This window comes from Lepisosteus oculatus, unplaced genomic scaffold, assembly GCF_040954835.1.
Source record: "Lepisosteus oculatus isolate fLepOcu1 unplaced genomic scaffold, fLepOcu1.hap2 HAP2_SCAFFOLD_48, whole genome shotgun sequence".
NCBI lineage: Eukaryota > Metazoa > Chordata > Actinopteri > Semionotiformes > Lepisosteidae > Lepisosteus > Lepisosteus oculatus.
The window spans coordinates 1639593-1659215 of NW_027168020.1; the positions used below are offsets into that span (position 1 = coordinate 1639593).

The 19623-nt window shown below is 45.1% G+C and overlaps 3 non-coding genes across 3 annotated transcripts; 1 reads left to right on the plus strand and 2 right to left on the minus strand.

Moving 5' to 3' along the window:
- Positions 1-4939: 4939 nt before the first annotated feature.
- Positions 4940-5012, minus strand: trnar-acg (transfer RNA arginine (anticodon ACG)). Its single transcript has one exon. It is a non-coding gene; the product is annotated as a tRNA-Arg (tRNA).
- A 1155-nt stretch (positions 5013-6167) lies between these two features.
- Positions 6168-6241, minus strand: trnat-agu (transfer RNA threonine (anticodon AGU)). The gene has a single exon. It is a non-coding gene; the product is annotated as a tRNA-Thr (tRNA).
- Positions 6242-16410: 10169 nt separating this feature from the next.
- On the plus strand, positions 16411-16552 carry LOC138230194 (U4 spliceosomal RNA). Its single transcript, XR_011186229.1, has one exon. It is a non-coding gene; the product is annotated as a U4 spliceosomal RNA (small nuclear RNA).
- The last annotated feature ends 3071 nt before the right edge of the window (positions 16553-19623 follow it).

Below are 19623 nucleotides of genomic sequence, written 5' to 3' on the forward strand. Positions count from 1 at the left end.
GGGGCCCCCCGGTGGAGCGGGTCCAGCGAGGAGACCCAGGATTCAGCGGAGCTGCTTTTCTCAGACTCTGCAAGTGCTACAGATGCCCTCCTCTCCTCCATCCAGTCCATCACGGAGGATCTGCAGCAGCTGGTGGGTGAGGGGGAAGAGGAGACTGGTGCATTGGCTGCACCCCTTTCCCCTCAGTGCTCCCAGGAGCTGGACTTGAGGAAAAGGAAAAATGACTCTGTTTTCTCCCCGAGCGAGGAGGAAGGAGAGCATGGCGATGGGGACAGCTGGAACCCCTCCACCCCTCCCTCTACCCCCTTCCTTGAAATGGACTCCGTGAATGCTTTTACTGCTGCCACCCTGATGAAGGCTCATTCAGAGGATGGCTGGCAGGAAATTGGTAAGAAGAAAAAGAAAAAGAAGAAGGTAACTAGTGAGACAGAAAAGACTTTAAACTCTCAGACACATATAGATGTATATATCCCACAACAGCAGGATATACATGGTCAGGGAGGAATAGCAGCTCCAGAATTGACTATTGCTTTGTCTCAGAGAGAGTGAAAGTTGTTGGGGTCACTCTTCAGCCTGTCTTCTTCTCAGATCATCAGGCTTTAGGGTGTAGAGTGGAACTCCAGGGCGGGACTGTCTTTGGCCCAGGCCTCTGGAAACTCAACACAAAGCTGCTAGAGAACGAGGGGGTAGTATCCCGCTACAAGGAGAAACTATCACAGTGGCTGTCCTTGCAGTGTCTGTACGGGTCAGTAGGAGAGTGGTGGGAGGAGGTGAAGGTGAGGACAAAGGCCTTTTTCATGGCTGAGGGAAGGAAGGCTGCTGCCAGACGGAGAGGAGTGCTAGCCAGGAAACAGAGGCAGCTGCAGCGTCTCTACACGACGCTGCACAGTGGCTTCGATGTGCTCGAGGATATCGCCCTTTTAAAAAAGGACATCCGGAGCATAGCCGAAGAAAGTAGTTGAGGAGTGCTGTTAAGAAGCAGAGTGCAGTTCTTGGAAGAAAATGAGAAGTGTACTCGCTTCTTTTTCAGGAAAGTGGTAGGCTCCAAGTCTGTCATGGAAAGTGTAGTTGATGAGGAGGGACGAGAGAGAACAGAGCCGAGTGCTATCCTCTCCTGCACCGAGGCCTTCTACTCAAGACTGTACAGCTCTACAGAGTTAAAGGATGAAGAAATTCATTTTTTTTACCTCAAAGCTAGAAAACGTTTTGAGTGAAGAAGATAGGGAAGTACTTGAGAGGGATTTGACAGTAGAAGAGCTGAGACAGGCTATGGAGAGCTTACAGAAGGGGAAAACTCCGGGTGCTGACGGGCTCCCTAAAGAATTTTATTGCACCTTTTGGGATCTGCTTCAGGATCCGCTACTGCTCCTATTCGTGGAAAGCTATAAGACAGAATTGCTGCCTGACTCCTTAAGAGAAGGCACTATCTCTCTCTTGTTTAAGAAAGGAGCAAAGAATGACATAAAGAACTGGAGACCCCTCAGCCTGTTAGGCGTGGACACTAAGATCCTGTCCAAAGCCCTTTTCCTGCGCCTACAAAATGTAGTGGCCTCACTGGTAGGGAAAGAACAGACTTGTGGGATAGCAGGACGCCTGATGAGCGACAACCTGGCCTTGTTGAGGGATGTCTGTCTGTACTCAGAGGATCGCTCCCTCCCTCTGTGCATTTTAAGTGTAGACCTAGAAAAGGCCTTTGACCGGTAGGCGGTGCGTGATTGGTTGACCGACAGGGGCACTCGTGGTCCATTGGTCTGTCGTAGAAAGACTTACTGTAAACGTCTTTACTGTGCCCGTTGTAGATATTGAATTTTGCCACTGAAGGGAAATCTTAGTAGCTGAGCATAAAAAGAATAGGAGCATACTGTAACGCGTGTGAAGGCCATAAACGATATTAATTTTGGAACGTAAACATACAGTATATAGCTGGTCTTGGTACTTTAAAGAAAAAAATACACACCAGTATTCCATTTCTCCCTAACCATTGTAAGCTTCGAAGTCTTTAACTAACGTGATACCAGAGTCAACAAGCATACTTTTAGAATTTGATTAAAAGGGAATATAATATGGAATCGCGTATCTCAAGAAATTAATAACGATATAATTATATTCATGTTGCAAAAGAACTGCAATGGACATAAAAACTCCCTTGCTTTTAACAGAGCGTTCCATAATTTCTAACTACGAAAATGCCAGGTGAAAGGATTTGTAAACATATTTTGTTAAAGCAAGTCAGTTTTTTCCGCAACACATAAAATACATTTTTCCAAGAAAGTTTAGTCTTTGTCACTAATGAAACCACTAAATAAAGACATAAATATAGAAATCTTAAGATTTGTTTTATTTAATGTTGGTAGCAGGATGAACTGTCAGAGTGTATATTTTGTCGCAAAGTTGCTGCAAGATGTTAACAGTGAAAAAGGTATTTAGAAATGAGTTATTTCAAGATGAAAAAGAAAACATACACGAAACATGGTTTCATAACGACCAGAATCGGTCTTGAGATATTTTTAACTTGATTTACAGTATTTGAGAGGTATGTCTTAACACCGATACTACAGTGCTTAAGTACTGCTCACGTATATGTTTCTAGGTTTATATTATGCATTTCATATGGTCAAATTACTTTTGAGCAACTAATAAGAAGCGCGAAACGGTATGCGTTTTAGTTTCGTTTTGTGCTGGGACCCGTGGATTGATTAGAGATATCAAGTACATACAAGTCATTTTTTAAATGTTGTAGTTCGTCTTGAAAAAATGTTACGAGTACATCATCTATCAACAATTACACAGGTTCTGTTTCCATATTGCGGATTTTGGTTAGGTATTATCAAATCCAGTGGCGCTGTGTGTTAGTTTACTGAGTCCCATGTCACATGGTCTGTGATTGAAACCTGTAAAACCGGTTTAATTCGTCACAGCCAGCACTCTTCAGGTGTGAGGGTCTTCTGCTCAGAATGAAACGCTAAAATGTTTGTGTATATTCTAATGGTAGTGGGGGCAGGGTGTGTGGGAACAGGTTTGGTTGAAATTGCATTGGACATCTATGTTCTTCACAACTGAAACATTTTCTCTGAAAGCATTTTCTTCGCAGTTTAACCGATCTTGTTACAGCATGTTACAGTTTACTATTATTAACCATATTAATTTTAAGTGCATTAAAGTGAATGTAAAATCTTGTAAAAATATATTTTCATTGTTCAAATATACATTAAGTCTGACTATCATATAATAAGTTAAATACAAAACTAAAGATAAAATAGGGTTAAATATAATTCAAAATATTTTGCTAACAATGTTAACTGTTTATGAATAATAAAATGTATTAACTAAGGAGTAGGATGGCACAGTTGTTAGTATGTTTTTTGTTTTGTTTCTTTTTCATAAATACAACAGTAGTACCTGATGTCTCAGTGGCTTTCAAAATTAAATTATGCATGCAAACCTGTGAACTTGAAAGATAACTAAGATATCCATCCATTATATTCCATAATATCCATGAAATATATGGCGCTGAAATATGTGTGACGCAGTGGTGGCCTGACACGGTGAGGTGCCCTGGCAGCTGTGTGATGCAGTGGTGGTCGGGTATGTAGAGGTGCACTGGCAGCTGTGTGTTGTGACGCAGTGGTGGCCTGGCACGGTGAGGTGCGCTGGCAGCTGTGTGATGCAGTGGTGGTCGGGTATGTAGAGGTGCACTGGCAGCTGTGTGTTGTGACGCAGTGGTGGCCTGGCACGGTGAGGTGCGCTGGCAGCTGTGTGATGCAGTGGTGGTCGGGTATGTAGAGGTGCACTGGCAGCTGTGTGTTGTGACGCAGTGGTGGCCTGGCACGGTGAGGTGCGCTGGAGCTGTGTGATGCAGTGGTGGTCGGGTATGTAGAGGTGCACTGGCAGCTGTGTGTTGTGACGCAGTGGTGGCCTGGCACGGTGAGGTGCGCTGGAGCTGTGTTATGCAGTGGTGGTCGGGTATGTAGAGGTGCACTGGCAGCTGTGTGTTGTGACGCAGTGGTGGCCTGGCACGGTGAGGTGCGCTGGCAGCTGTGTGATGCAGTGGTGGTCGGGTATGTAGAGGTGCACTGGCAGCTGTGTGTTGTGACGCAGTGGTGGCCTGGCACAGTGAGGTGCCCTGGCAGCTGTATGATGCAGTGGTGGCCTGGCACGGTGAGGTGCGCTTGCAGCTATGTGACGCAGTGGTGGCCTGGCACGGTGAGGTGCGCTGGCAGCTGTGTGATGCACAGCTCAGTTGGTTTTGTCCAACTGAGCAATCTTGCTTTCATAAAATATACCAACATTTTAATGACTGATGATTAACATGCTGTAATACACAGTTCAAAATTAAAGGCTCAAATGCTGTACATGAGAGGTTAAGCTCCCCCTGGCGGTTTTACAAGGCGACGCCGGATAGTTAGTCACGTGACACACGTGAACCGCGTGATACCCCGGTGGGCGTGTCGCGGTATGCCGCGAAATACCTCACCCATTTTGAATGGCTGCATCTGTACGTTCAGAATCAAACCCGCAGCTGTTGTTCGACTTTATTTCTTGACTAATTACAACTGAGTGTCGCAGGAGCAGTTACATAAACTTGTCTGGTATATTTGAACACAAATGCCGTTCTTCAATTAAAACTAACAGTACATTGTCAGGGACATTCAGTTCTATACAAACAAGAGACAGACAAGAGAATATTTCTTCCTTTCATGTGGACTACGTGTTGACTTACTGATCGGAATAATTGAAAAGTTCGGGTTCATAGCCGATGCAGTGCGTGCTAATAAGAACAGCAACGCTGAGCTCTCAGCACCGTACTGAGCCCAGGTGTTTTTCTAAAGCTGTCAGGTGCAGTTCATTTACATGAAGGAAATCTCTTACTGGGTGCAATTACAATGCAGTAAGTAGCACAGACTACTTAGGGAGCAGCCCGATGCGTTTAAAAATTACCTGAGCCAGGTAGGAGTCGAACCTACAATCTCCTGATTCGTAATCAGACGCGTTATCCATTGCGCCACTGGACCTGGTGTGACACTGCAGGACTGTAACCCAGTGAGCTCAGCCCTGCAACTAGTAAAATATTACCCCCGGTCCATTCTTTTCCAAAAGTGAGAAACACCTGTTTTCTACATGTTGTCTGTTTTAAAACCATATCTCTTTAAACCAAACCAAGAGTTTGTCTTTTGCACTGCTATTCTGATTCATTTCGATTTCAAAGAAAAAAAAAACATTACCTTCCAAAGCATCATAAAATTGTCCCTTCTTCCAGACTCTACTTCTCTCTTGTAGTAGTACAGCAGACCTTTCCAGGTGAGCAGATCACAGAGTCCGAAATGAGCTTCCTCCATCAAGCAAAGTACCTGAACATGACTCTGTCATCATAAAAGCGCCCCTGTAATAAAGAAATTAAATCCGAAATCAAGAGGGCAGTTGCCTACTGAAATACAAGAAGTCATCAATTTTAACCTAGCAACACATTAAAGGCTGCATCTATACAAGTACGATTCTAGAAATGCTCACCAGATTACGTTTTAAGAAGGAACTGTGCCTCAGGTTCCGCCGAGATCTTAACTCGGATGGCAGGATTCAGAGTCCGGAGTGCGGACTGATGGCGCACGGAGGGTCCATATACTGTGGATCCCTCAGTGATCTTCCGCGTATTCAAACCGCCAGCGTGTGACTCCCCTGTCCCCGTGACCTCATTGCTCTGCTCTCTCCTCTGTGCAGCCGAGCCCGACTCACAGTAAAGTGAAAAAAAATATGCCCTCAACGTGAGATTTAGTCTGGAGCGAGGATAGATGTTACCTTTTTATCACTGAACAGGATGTATGTGATGTGGCGACTAGGTTCAATTTTGTATCCTCTTTAAAAGATTAAGGACTGGGGTGAGCGTGATTTACCAGCTAAGAACCCGACGTTCACCGTTTAAGCTGCATAGACTTGGTCGTTTAACTCTTCTCCATTAGTAGGGTTAAGGTTAAAGAAAAAAACATTGCTGACTTCTTTTTTTTTTTGCCAGCCGCTAGCGCTGATTAGCAAGGTTTGTATTTCATGTTTTGCAAGTTGCATCCATTTTAAGAAAAACAAGTCGCGTTAAAGACAGGAAATGAATACTTGCAAGTCTAGCTGTAGGCGGTTGTCCATAATGACCAGTACTGTTCAAGAAGACAGAACAAAGAAGGCACCGCTGGGATTCGAACCCAGGATCTCCTGTTTACTAGACAGGCGCTTTAACCAACTAAGCCACAGCACCCCAGGAGTGTTCTCCTTTTGCAGCCACTTGGACACACCTTTAGAAAAACATTTTGTTAACAGGCATTCTGCCTCAGCCTAAACACCTATAGCTTGCAAAGCGCATGCTATTAGACAGGCACCTCTGCAAGACCTTAAGAGTCTCTTAAACTAGTGATAGTAAGGTGTTCCCAATGGGTGATGTTCGGCTTTCAAATCATCTCTCCGTGGAAGCGCCGAGATGCAGCTGTTTAAGGCTTAGAAGCAGCTGACTGTTTCACTACCTAGCTGATCACTGTCAGTCAGGGAGCTTAGAGGTGAAAAGCCTGTCTGAGAGACAATTCGCCGTCGATCAGTTCAATATGTTCCGTACCAGCTCGGCGCACCCGAGATCATCTTGGTAGCCGTGTAATTCAGATGAGTGAGAGCTTGTGTGTATTTACCACCGTGATTGGATGCCGGTCCTTCTCAGGTCACAGTAAACCTTCTGCTCAAAAAAAGTGAGGTAAAACCTCACTCTGCACAGTAAAACCTAAAAAAGTGAGGTTTTATTTAATCTCTGACCAAGGGAAACGTTTCATTTTTTCAAAGAAATGTTTGTTAAAAAATAAAGTCATAGTTCCATGGGATTCAATCATAGACCGTGTGACATGGAAGTCAGGAACCTAACCCACTAAAGCACTACAGAAACATTATCGACAGACAATGTACAGCGTGTACTATTCTTGTGTTGCGGTACATGAATATAATTATATCGTTATTAATTTCTAATTTATAACTTTATTAACTTTATAAATTTATTAACGTTATTAATTAATTTCACGACGCACAGACAGAGCGTGGGGAGCTGCCGCCTGCAAACACGGCTCCAGGCAGGACTCCGCTCTGCAGGAGCCGCAGAGCAGAGGAGATGGGGGCAGCTTAGCTCCTGTGCAGAGACCTGAGCTGTTGTTGCTGCGGACGCTGTCTTTTCTGCACTCGGGGTAGGAGTGAATGTTGAGTTGCCCTTAGAAATGAAGCAAAGCACTTCAACGGCACGGGTGTGTGTGTGTGCGCCCTGGTGATTCTGGGAGACAGATCGAACCTGGGCTAAAAGAGAGGGGGCTTAGCCCTCTTCCATTTGCTACTTCAAAGTTGTACAACCCATTTGTATCTGCTAGGCGGCGCAGTCGTCGTGCACAAAGAACGCTTTGAAAAGCGTCAAAGGCAAGTCATTCCGAGTTGGTCGTTTGTGTTTTCCGTTCAGACGCGAAATGCTGAAATGATCTCTCGGCTCCTCGGTTGTCATTTCTGCTCCGTAAAGGAATCACAGCACGCGTCGGCTTCCAGCACGGTGGGTCGGGACACGATGCCGGGGGGTCGGAGAGAGCGATGTCTTCCTCGTTAGTATAGGACCTGTCACCTGTCCCCACCTGTCACGCGGGAGACAGGGGTACATCAGGACGCGCATTGAAGTGAAAGCAGGATGCGCTGCGACATGCACTGTGCAGATCCCGCCACACTAAGAGGTGAGTGGGTCTGTTCGATCACAGCGCTAGGCGAATCCCCAATCCCCTTTTGTGCGTGGCGACAAAAGAAATCTGTTTTCGCCCGGTTTCGAACCGGGGACTTTTCGCGTGTGAGGCGAACGTGATAACCACTACACTACGGAAACAGTGGTAAGACATGCCCAGCGGCCCAGTGCTGAGCTTCGCCAATGCGATTCAGCTGCTTCCAGTGCCTTTATTGGAGTGCGCTGATGGACCGTGCTCTCTCTCCAGAGACCAGCACGCCTGTCATGGACGGAGCAGGAAAGGCGGCGTCACATTCTACAGCCCTCTCCACGCAATCGACGAAATCGGGCTACTGACGTGGAGAAAATCGCCTCTCCAGAAAGTGCAAATATCATCTTGGAGAGTATAAATCCTATTGCCGAAGGTCAGCCCTGTCTACCAGAGTAACCCTCCCACCTCCTGCAGCGATGGTCAGCTGGTCTCACACGTGAGAAGTTTCGGCTGGAAACAAGCGCCCCCTCTTCTCGCACGTTTTGCACGTTCGAGTAGTTTTAATGCGGCTCCTTCGTACACGGTGCTGATCTTTTGGAAAGCAGGAGGCAAAACTGACACGTTTCCATACCGGGAGTCGAACCAGGGCCGCCTGGGTGAAAACCAGGAATCCTAACCACTAGACCATATGGCAGCGAACAACCCTGCTGTTCCCGGCATCATGCAAGCAAACTACATAAATATGAGAAAACACGCAAGAGAGTTGTCACTCAGAGTGTCGAAGGGTCGATGTATACTGGGACTCAGTTGAAATGCAACGTCAGGACTTTTCCGTTTATGTCACACGAAGAGAGCACAGCCTTTTCCGCCCTGCCACGTGTGTATCGGTAACTCGACGTGATCGTATAGTGGTCATAGTTGTGGCCGCAACAACCCTGGTTCAAATCTGGGTCACGGCAGAATAGGGGTGTTTGCTTTTACTACTTGCATGAATGAAGGCAAAAAAAAGCCAATCGATGTGAACGAACGGCACTTTACAGAGGAGTACTGCCTGACTGGATCGTTGATGAACGACAGAGGCCACTCCGACCTCTTCTCGGGTTTCTTCAATGACTTACTAAGGATCTTCTTCACATTCGCCCATGCAGGGGAAGCCAGTTACACCATAGCAAACGCAGGAAAGTGCATTTCATGCAGAGACCAGGAGGGACCTGTTTACAACAAGAGTGGTTGGAGTATGGAACAATGCGCCCAGCCCTGTTGCTGGAGTCGATTCTTGATTAGATCTTGGGCTCACTAAGAGGCCCCCGCTGGGTACTAATCTTTCTGTTGTTCTCACAGGTGTTGCGCTGCTTTTGAGCCGACAGAGCTCGTCTTGGTCTGTCGGGACAGCCCAATTGCAAATGATCGGCTCCAGGTACAGAAAAAACGTGCGTTTGGTACAAGAGTGCATGAAGGCACTGGAAATACATTGGGAACAAATGACTGGTGGTTCAAGACCTCTGTGAAGTGCAGGAGCGTGCAAGAAGAGGCTGTTTGCACCCGGTCTCGAACCTGGGACCTTTCACATGTTAGGCAAACGTGATAACCACTACACTACGGAAACCTGTAGGGTTTGTTGCTGGTGTATCGCTTGCGTTTCGGGCTGAGAAAGGGACGCGTCATTTTAGGCAGGGGGCGCTGGAGAGAGGAACAAAGGGAGCGATGAAACAAAATGCCGAAACCCGGGATCGAGCCAAGGACCTTTAGAACATACTCTCACGAATCGTTAGAATATGTGCGTTTGATCATCAATTGCGTAACAACCACATTCGTTCGACTTGAGCCATCAAGCTCATAGTTTTCAAATCTTGAAAGCTGTCATTGAGCACATCATAGTCTGCAGTACGCCCCGTAACTTGCGTACTTCAACAGAAAGAAGAGCAGACAGCTCCATAAATATGCGAGGCGCAGAGAGTGCAAGGCGAGCCGCACACATTTCGGTGGCTGAGAGAGGGCAGTTTTTGCTTCTGCATTTCCCAAGTAAGGACGCATGACAACAAGCGATCGCGGTGCTCATTTACGACATAGTGGTGATGAGTTTTCAGTACGTGTTCTTTTGAACGAGCAATGAGGTTGCTGCCTTGGACAGCTGACTGCACGCTCTCATTGTGCCACGTGATGAGTATTCACCAGGCTCGTTCAGTCATTAGTCACATTCCATCGTTTGCCATAAGCAGATGCTGCAAGGTGATGTGGATATCAGTTCCCAGTCTTGTGGACGAGGACAGAAAGAGCACACAAGGGCTCAGCCGGGAGTTGAACCCGGGACCTCCCACACCCTAAGCGAGAATCATACCCCTAAACCAATGAGCCACAGCAGCACTTTCTATTTTATCCTGTCAGCGAGCTTGAGGATGGGGGAGAGGCGTCATTCGCTCGTCCAGTCAGACCTTCATCAATAAGTCAAGAAAGCCGCAATTACACGACTGCCTTGCAGACGAAGGGCAGTGAACTGCACCCGGTAAGAGGGGAACAAGCGGCACTAGGCGACACTGAGGCATGAGCCCCAGCGAAGGGGGTTAGCTTGCATGGTACAGCGCTCGCTTTGCATGCGAGAGGTAGCGGGATCGTTTCCCACGTCCTCCAGGTGTGTGCTTAGAGCTTGATGTGCCGAAAGGTGTCCTTTAGCCTGTGGTCACACCTTGCATGGAGAGCGTCATGCAGCTGTCAATCATTTCGCAGCCACGCCCCCTCTTCATCTTCTCTCTGCCTTAAGCGTCTCCGCCACTCTCTCTTGACATTTCATGTCAGCATGTCAGAAGTCCGAGTGACGTTTTTAATGGCTGAGTGAGGGCACGATGCTGAAGCAGAGAGGCCACTTCAGCCAGAGAGACTTGTGCTAGGTGAGATCTGAAAAACGGACTCGCAACAGAAACAGACCAAAAAAGTATCGGTGAGATCAAAAGGCAAATGCAACATCCAGCAGAGGGCGTCTAAAGATTAGGGAACGGGCGACTGAAATCCATATGAGGCAAACTTTCCGGCTGTGCACTGCAGCTGGCCTCGTTGGCGTAGTTGGTAGCGCGTCAGTCTCTTCATCTGAAAGTCCTGAGTTTGATCCTCACACGGGGCAGGGCTGCTTCCTCTCTTGCTCTTTTCAAACACTTGCGGCAACTGTTCGCTCATAACCACGTCTGGAATGCGTGACCTTTACACGGGGGAGAAGCAACGCCGCATCCCTTTTCTAAAGAACATTCACATTCAGAAATAAGTCAAGAAATTTGCCATTACTTTTGCTGTCAGCCTGCCCATGTTGCCAAAGAAAGATTCACTCGGCGTCAACATGACAGAACAGCGATCACTTGAAAACACTATTCCACACTCCGTAAGCAAGAACTTCAGTGTTTGCAGTCACCCGATATGCCGATAGTCAAAGGAGCACAAAACACGAAACGTCAAAAGACAAGATGAGTTGATGGAAAGAGCGTTGAATTGATGAGCACAAAAGTTCAGCTCGTACAATAGGCAACGAAAGTCCCGGCGTCATCATCGCACTTGAAAGGACTGCCTTGCAGACTAAGGGCAGTGGGAGGTTGCTGTTTTGAGATGGAGGCATTGGTATGGTGGGCCGAGATCTATTCTTCTTAAGGAATTCTTCATCGTGAAAGATTGGTCCACAGATCATCCAAAGAACTTACAAATTTTTGGGACTCAGGGAATCACGTCTTGAAAATACGGCTTGGACGCGTAACGGCATTCTATCCAACTATCCAACTGCAGGACTTGAGGGTTTTTTGTGCTTTGTTCTGTTTTCGTTGACATCGCATTCGTAAGAGCGTCAAAAAAAGGCAATTCCAGCATCTAACACGAATAAAAGGGCTATTGAAACTGCAGGGCTGCGCAGCTTCTAAAATCCTTGCACACAATTCTCCGTTATTGTTACTTCCTTCTTTCTGTCTAACAAAGTTCCCTTTTCCTGACCGGACGGGGAGACTATCATTCCAACTTGAAGCCAGCCTTAAGCTCTCCGAGGCGCATTTGTCTGCTAGCATGCATTTTGTGAATTTTTTTTTTGTTGTTGTTAAACCGAAAGCGACTTTGAAAAAGGGTTCCGCCGCCGCCCGGCACTCTATGTTAGACTGTATCAAGAAAGCAGCGCGCGCTGCAGCCGTGGCCGAGTAGTTAGGGCGATGGATTAGAAAGCCGTCGGGGTCTCCCCGCGAAGCTTCGAGTCCTGCCGCCTACGGTGTCATCGTGTGTCTGCGCAACAAAGGAAAAGCACCCGTTTCACTTTTCCCGCGACTTTTAAAACACGAATGATCTGGATTTCTAAATGAATGGCTCTTAAAATGTGATCTGATCTTCATCTGACGCATAATAATAAATAAAGACAGTCTTGTTTAACAAACAACACACAACATTTTACATTGTCAATTCAGTTCAAATCAATGTATTTCTATATAGCACCTTTCACAACAAGGTTGTCCCAAGGCACTTAACAATGCAAGTTGTTAAGAGCCTTGTGTCTAATATGCCGCCTAGGTTACGTGCTGTCTCTTTGAGGCAAATGATTAAATCCTCTGAGTTAAGTGCTGAAGTTATAGTAGTCCTATCAGTATTGTTGCCTCCGATCAACAGATCCTCAGTTTTCTCAGAGTTGAGTAACAAAAAGTTTTCACACATCCAAGTCTTTCCTTCATTAATGCATTTAACTAAAGTGATAATAGAAGAGTTGTCGTTTGGTGTAAACAAAATGTTTATTTGAGTGTCATCAGCATATGAATGAAAGTTCATATTATTTTTTCGTATTATCCTACCTAGCAGCAGCATGTAGAGAGAGAGAGCAATATTGGTCCCGGCACTGATCCGTCTGGTACCCCAAATTGAACTGGTGACGTTGATGAAGCAGTACAATTATTAGATATTTGAACATAATGAAAACGATGAGTAAAATGTGAAGTAAACCACTGAAGGACGGTTCCAGATAAGCCAACCTCAAACTCAAGCCTGTGTAACAAAACAGAGAGGTCAACCGTGTCAAAGGCAGCTCTAAGATCTAGAAGCACAAGCACTGTTGCATTCCCTGCATCAGTAGCTAAGAGAATATCATTTACGACTCTCGTTAATGCAGTTTCAGAAACCAGACTGAAATTTCTCAATTATATTATTTGAATCCAGATACGATTGACATTGGGCAACAACTATTCTCTCAAGACTTTTAGATTGAAATGGGACCTTTGAGAAAGGCCTGTAGTTGTTAAGAACTTGTGGATCCAAATTTGACTTCTTAAGGAGCGGTCTAACAACTGCTACCTTAAATTGATCAGGTACAACGCCTGATGCAAGCGATGCATTCATCATACTAATTATAGGTCCTGCCAGTCCTTCGAGGGAATCTTTGACTAGCTGAGTGGGGATGGGATCTAGCGAACAGGTGGTTGACTTTGTCTTACGTCTGTGTTCATGAGTCCACCATAAGAAGAAATCTGAACAGGAGTGGTGATCATCCGAGGTCACCACGGAGGAAACCACTGCTCTCCCCAACAAAAAAACCACCACTGCCCCTCTCAAGTTTGCTAAAGACCACATGGATGTTCCACAGCAACTCCTGGAACAATGTTCTGTGGACAGACGTGACAAAAGTTGAACTTGTTGGTAAATGTGCACAGTGTTATGTTTGGAGATAACAAAACACTGCATACCAACTCCAAAACCTCATCCCACCTGGGAAGCATGGCGGAGGCTGTAGGGCTTGCAATCATCGAGGGACCGATGAATTCCAAGATGTATCAGGAAATTCTACAGCAGAATGTCAGGGTGTCTGCCTGTGATCTAAAACTCGAAAGACGCTGGGTCATGCAGCATGACAAAAACAAAGGAGTACATCAACAACAGAGTGGCTGAAACAGAAGAAATTCCGTATTTTGGGATGGCCAAGTAAGAGTCCTGACCCCAATCCCATTGAAGTGCTGTGGCATGATCTGAAGCAGGCCGTTCAGCGCAAGACATCCCAAAAATATACATGAACTGAAACAGTTTTGCATAGAGGAATAGGCCAAAATACCTCCTAACCGCTGCTCAGGTCTGACCAGCCGCTACAGAAAGTGGGGGTTGAGGTTTTTGTCAATAAAGGAGGTTCCACTAGCTCCTTAATATAAGGGTTCACGTACTTTTTCCATCAATGACCTTGATTGTTTAAAACATTTGTTAAAACAGCAATGTCAAATGTTGGGCGTGTGTTGTTTGTTAAATCAGACTCTCTTTATTGATTATTATGACTAAGATAAAGATAAGATCACATGTTAGGAGCCATTCATGCAGAAATCCACATCATTCCGAAGGGCTGTTTACAAAAGTTTTTCTCCCAACTGTATGTGAGAGAAAAGCAGAGACGCTCACTGAGTAAGGTGGGGTTGCAGCTTCGCAAATCACAAGGACATTTGTACTCTCAAAAGGGGACAGGAGCAACCCAGATGGGACTCGAACCCACAATCCCTGGCTTAGAGTGCCAGTGCCTTAGCCATTAGGCCACTGCGCCACACTGGGTGAGGTTGATCACGCTGATGAAGAGCCAGTTTTTTTTTCCTTTGCTTTTTCAAAGGGATCCCCAAAAATAAGGGAAGTTAGGCAGCAGAAGGTTTACTGTGACCTGAGAAGGACCGGCATCCAATCACGGTGGTACACACACACACGCTCTCGCTCATCTGAGCTACACAGCTACCAAGATGATCTCAGGTGCGCCGAGCTGGTACGGAACATATTGAGCTGATCGACGGCGAATTGTCTCTCAGACAGGCTTTTCACCTCTGAGCTCCCTGACTGACAGTGATCAGCTAGGTAGTGAAACAGTCAGCTGCTTCTAAGCCTTAAACAGCTGCATCTCGGCGCTTCCAAGGAGAGATGATTTGAAAGCCGAACATCGCCCATTGGGAACACCTTACTATCACTAGTTTAAGAGACTCTTAAGGTCTTGCAGAGGTGCCTGTCTAATAGCATGCGCTTTTCAAGCTATAGGTGTTTAGGCTGAGGCAGAATGCCTGTTAACAAAATGTTTTTCTAAAGGGGCCTCGCACTCTTTTCCAAGCAATGGTCACCATCCCCACCGAGTGTCACAATGTAGTCATGTCCTAGGATGTCACCTGTTAGTCTCCATTTGTCTGCCACCAACACTTTAGGTTACGGGGTCACAACCGCACCCCGGAGAGCAGAGGAGCCGTTGGCGTTCTGGTGGCGCAGATTGGGCTGAAGGTGGGGCGCTTGAATCTCGCTGTTGGAGGCCGTCTGAAACTGACCCAAGCCTTTCCCTTGAATTAAATGTAAATAAGAAATGAACCCCAGATGCACATGGAATCAATCACGTGTTTCCTTTGAGCCGTTTCAAAGACTGCTCCAGAGTTTACCTTGCACAGATGCACAAAGATTAATGATGGGGGTGCATGCTTCCAGGCGCCTTACAACTGTAGGGACTGATTAGAGACAATTCGTAGCGTGTGTTCGTTTCCATATACGCCCCGTGTTGCAATGGTAGGATGAAGTCAAATACGGCTTGGACGTGTAACGGCATTCTATCCAACTGCAGGACTTGAGGGTTTTTTTGTGCTTTGTTCTGTTTTCGTTGACATCGCATTCGTAAGAGCGTCAAAAATAGGCAATTCCAGCATCTAACACGAATAAAAGGGCTATTGAAACTGCAGGGCTGCGCAGCTTCTAAAATCCTTGCACACAATTCTCCGTTATTGTTACTTCCTTCTTTCTGTCTAACAAAGTTCCCTTTTCCTAACCGGACGGGGAGACTTTATCATTCCAACTTGAAGCCAGCCTTAAGTCCTCTGAGGCGCATTTGTCTGCTAGCATGCTTTTGTGAAAGTTCAAATTCGGACAAACACAATCTGTGGCGTTTAGCGTGACATAGTCTTGCAGGCATCGTGCTGTCTCACTGCAATACTATACCGCTGGAGTTTAAACAACTAGTGTTAAGTCTTTATTTTTCTGTAGTCAAAAAAAGCAAAAATTAACATTCAGGTCATGAAAAACTCAAAAAAACTCCTCAACCACTAAACTTTACCTCCCACCTGAGCGCCATCTTGAACGCCCCTACCACCAGAGAATGCTCACGATTTCGGAAGCTGTCTCCGGGACGTGCTGATTCCATACATCCTGAATAAATCATGATATAGTTAGTTGCTGTAGCTAGACGTTTAAATGAGTTTCATGGCCAGATGGACTGTTTCCTCCAGCGGTATAGTATTGCAGTGAGACAGCACGATGCCTGCAAGACTATGTCACGCTAAACGCCACAGATTGTGTTTGTCCGTTCGTGTCAGTCGTCCTGCAGCCACGGGAAGTGGGACACAAACATGCTGCAATGCTTTCAAGACGTTAGGATTTGTTTGTGTAACATCCGAGAAGAGTACTTGTGGCTTGAATGTGAACTGTACGTGCCCGCCCCCTTTCCTCTGTAGTGCATGAGTTCCTCCCGGCATGCCCTTCGTCATTGTTCTGTCATCTTGTATTTAAAGGGTTGTATTTCTGCTGCTAAAAAGAAGCAACGGTTTTCTCACAACGCCCTTTGTTCCCAACGGAGCCCTTGTCTGTCATGAAATTCTTCAAAACCTCAAGCTAGAAGAAGAAGAAGACGACAAATATGAAGCGTTACCGCAACGACATGCCATGAGACGATCGATAACGATTTCCATAGGATCCCCGCGGTTGCCTGGCAACCGTCAGCTTTGCGCAGTGGCAGTATCGTAGCCTGTGAGGTTTAGCCGAGGCGCGATTATTGCTAGTTGAAAACTTTGCCCAATACCCCGCTTCCGCCGGTTTGCAATACAATCGGCGAAAGCAATTTTTGACAGTCTCGTCAGAGACTGAGCAAGGTGTTTAAAGACAGATTTGGTCATGGTGACATCATGGTAGATAGAAACGAGCTTGTTACGTCTCAACAGAAACGCTCTTTAGTTCTTTCAGCGTTATGCGGAGAACAGCGTCTGTCGAGATCACTTTTGAGTCAGCGCGAAACGCCGTGTGCTGTCAGTTTGATTTCATATTGCTCGTCGCGGCGCCCGGCTTTTGTCTGTCAAACGTTAGGTTGCGCTTCTTCATGCTGCATCGTCGGCATGAGTGGAGCTTTTTAAACGTCTGTACTTACTGTATATGGTATATATACAGTATATGGCTGGTCTCGGTACTTTAAAGAAAACATACACGAAAGATGGTTTCATTATAACCGGTATCGGTCTTGAGATATTTTTAACTTGATTTACAGAAGCGCGAAACGGTATGCCCAGGGCGTTTTAGTTTTCGTTTTGTTTTAATGCAGTGCAGTGGATTGATTAGAGATATCAAGTACATACAAGTCATTTTTTAAATGTTGTAGTTCGTCTTGTAAAAATGTTACAAGTACATAATCTGTCAACAATTACACAGGTTCTGTTTCCATATTGCGAATTTTGGTTACGTAATATTATTTTCTAATTTCACGTTGTGAATATATGATTTGGGCAAACAGAGCCGCAAAGAAGTACATTATGGGTTGTTGTTTTTTTTTTGCAGTTTTATCTAGAACAAGCGATGCTTAAACCTTTGTCTGATTCTTGTGAAACTATCCACACGACAGTTACCTAGGAGTTGACTTCAGTGATGTCACTGATGGGATGTTTCTAAAAATCCATCCACTGTAAAACGTCTTCTCCACTTGTCCTGCATATGTATTCGCTAATGAAGCTGTGTGTTCTGAGCCTGGATCTCTACATTTCTGTATGAACCAGCTTAGAGGGCTAAAGACAGCTTGTGTTTAAATTGAGTGTAAGGTAATTTATGCTTCTAAACTCATGGTCAGCATTTATTATTGTACTGTGCTGTAAACTTCTTCTGTGCCTAATTACATTATTTTATAGCTTTATCAAATTTGTACATTGTCGATAATGTTTCTGTAGTTTTCAGCCCTCAGCATGCGACTGGTGGTGCTGTGGGTTAGGTTCCTGACTTCCATGTCACATGGTCTGTGATTGAATCCCATGGAACTATGACTTTATTTTTTAACAAACATTTCTTTGAAAAAATTAAACGTTTCCCTGGGTCAGAGATTAAATAAAACCTCACTCGCACCAAACAAATTTATATTTCTAAATATCACAACATGATCGAATTTAAGTCTTTTTAATAACAATGAATAGTCACTTATGCGTTACAAAATAAACATTTATATTGATTTGAATCACGTTTTGATTTAAATCGTAAACGCGTGTTTAAATATATGTGTTTAAAGGCGATATACTGTATAAAAGCGCTGATTCTTATGGAATGTGTTCCGCCAGGGATTCAAAATTTTTTATTTTTTTTAATCGCGTATCTAAGGAAAATTGCAGTATAACTTTGTTCATGCACATCATTATACAGTATCTCATTTTATATTTCTATAAAAAAAAATCGTTTGCCCAGCCACTATTGTTGTTATTGTTTTTATCCTGTAAAGCGCTTTGAGGAGCACAGCTTTCTCACCACTTAGATTACTTTTTGACACCATCCTTACACAAAGCAGAAACTGATTGTATTTTCCGATGACATACAAGTGAAAAGATTACAGATTTTAATCGTCTTTTTTCTGAACCAGGGAAAATCTGATCATGTTTCTCTATAACAATAATAAAAAACTTTATTTTACATATCACCTTTAAAAGTGGCATCTCAAAACAATACAGTAGATGTAAACCACAGATTACAAAGTAAATACCCAGACAAACGCAAACGCGTTTTTAATAAAATGCTTTCATTCATTCAACAGAGAGAGAGCGTAAAACCTGGGTGTAACAGCTGTTCCTTTTTCTGATCACTCGCTCTCTGGATAAATGTCTCGCCTGTCCAGTTCTTTGTTTTCCTAATTTGCCAATTATGCCTGCTGTGATCCACTCCTACCCTCACACCTAAAGAAGACTATTTTAAATTTCTTTGCGCATAAATTTTATTGCACATAAAGGTGATATGTAAAATAATGTTTTTTTTTATTGTTGTTATAGAGAAACATGATCAGATTTTCCCTGGTTCTTCCTCTGCGTGCAGTAGTTACAAAGTTGAACGTCTTTACACGATCTGCTGCAGTTTTCAGTGGGCAGGCTTTGTCAGATGGCTTGGAAAAACGCACTGTGTTTCGGCTCGGGAAACATCATGAGCAGTGTCCTGCATGTTTTCTGTGTATAGCTGTCTTTTAACGCATACAGAATTCATTCGAAATCATTGATTTCTCCAATTAACAAGGGTCCCTTTTTGAACCTGCCAGAAGCATTCCTTCAATGTAACAGATTTACTCCGGGGAAAGGCAGCAAGACATTGAGAGTAGCTCAAGCTTTCAGCACCCGTATCGGACTGCATGTTTGCAGACACCGCTCAGAATCCCCTGTAAGATTCTCTTTCAATTCCGTTTTGCAGTGCTTTAGCTCTTTCAAAAGGCTTCGCTTTGCTAGTCACAATCCAAGGCTCATGACAGCATTTGAAAACATTTTTCTGCTTGGAAGGCAGCTATGCTCACCACTATACCACCAACGCACGCCCACAGGAGGCCTGCAGGACACCACCAGAGAATGCTCACGATTTCGGAAGCTGTCTCCGGGACGTGCTGATTCCACACATCCTGAATAAATCATGATATTGTTATTTGCTGTAGCTAGACGTTCAAATGAGTTTCATGGCCAGATGGACTGTTTCCTCCAGCGGTATAGTATTGCAGTGAGACAGCACGATGCCTGCAAGACTATGTCACGCTACACGCCACAGATTGTGTTTGTCCGTTCGTGTCAGTCGTCCTGCAGCCACGGGAAGTGGGACACAAACATGCTGCAATGCTTTCAGGACGTTAGGATTTGTTTGTGCAACATCCGAGAAGAGTACTTGTGGCTTGAATGTGAACTGTACGTGCCCACCCCCTTTCCTCTGTAGTGCATGA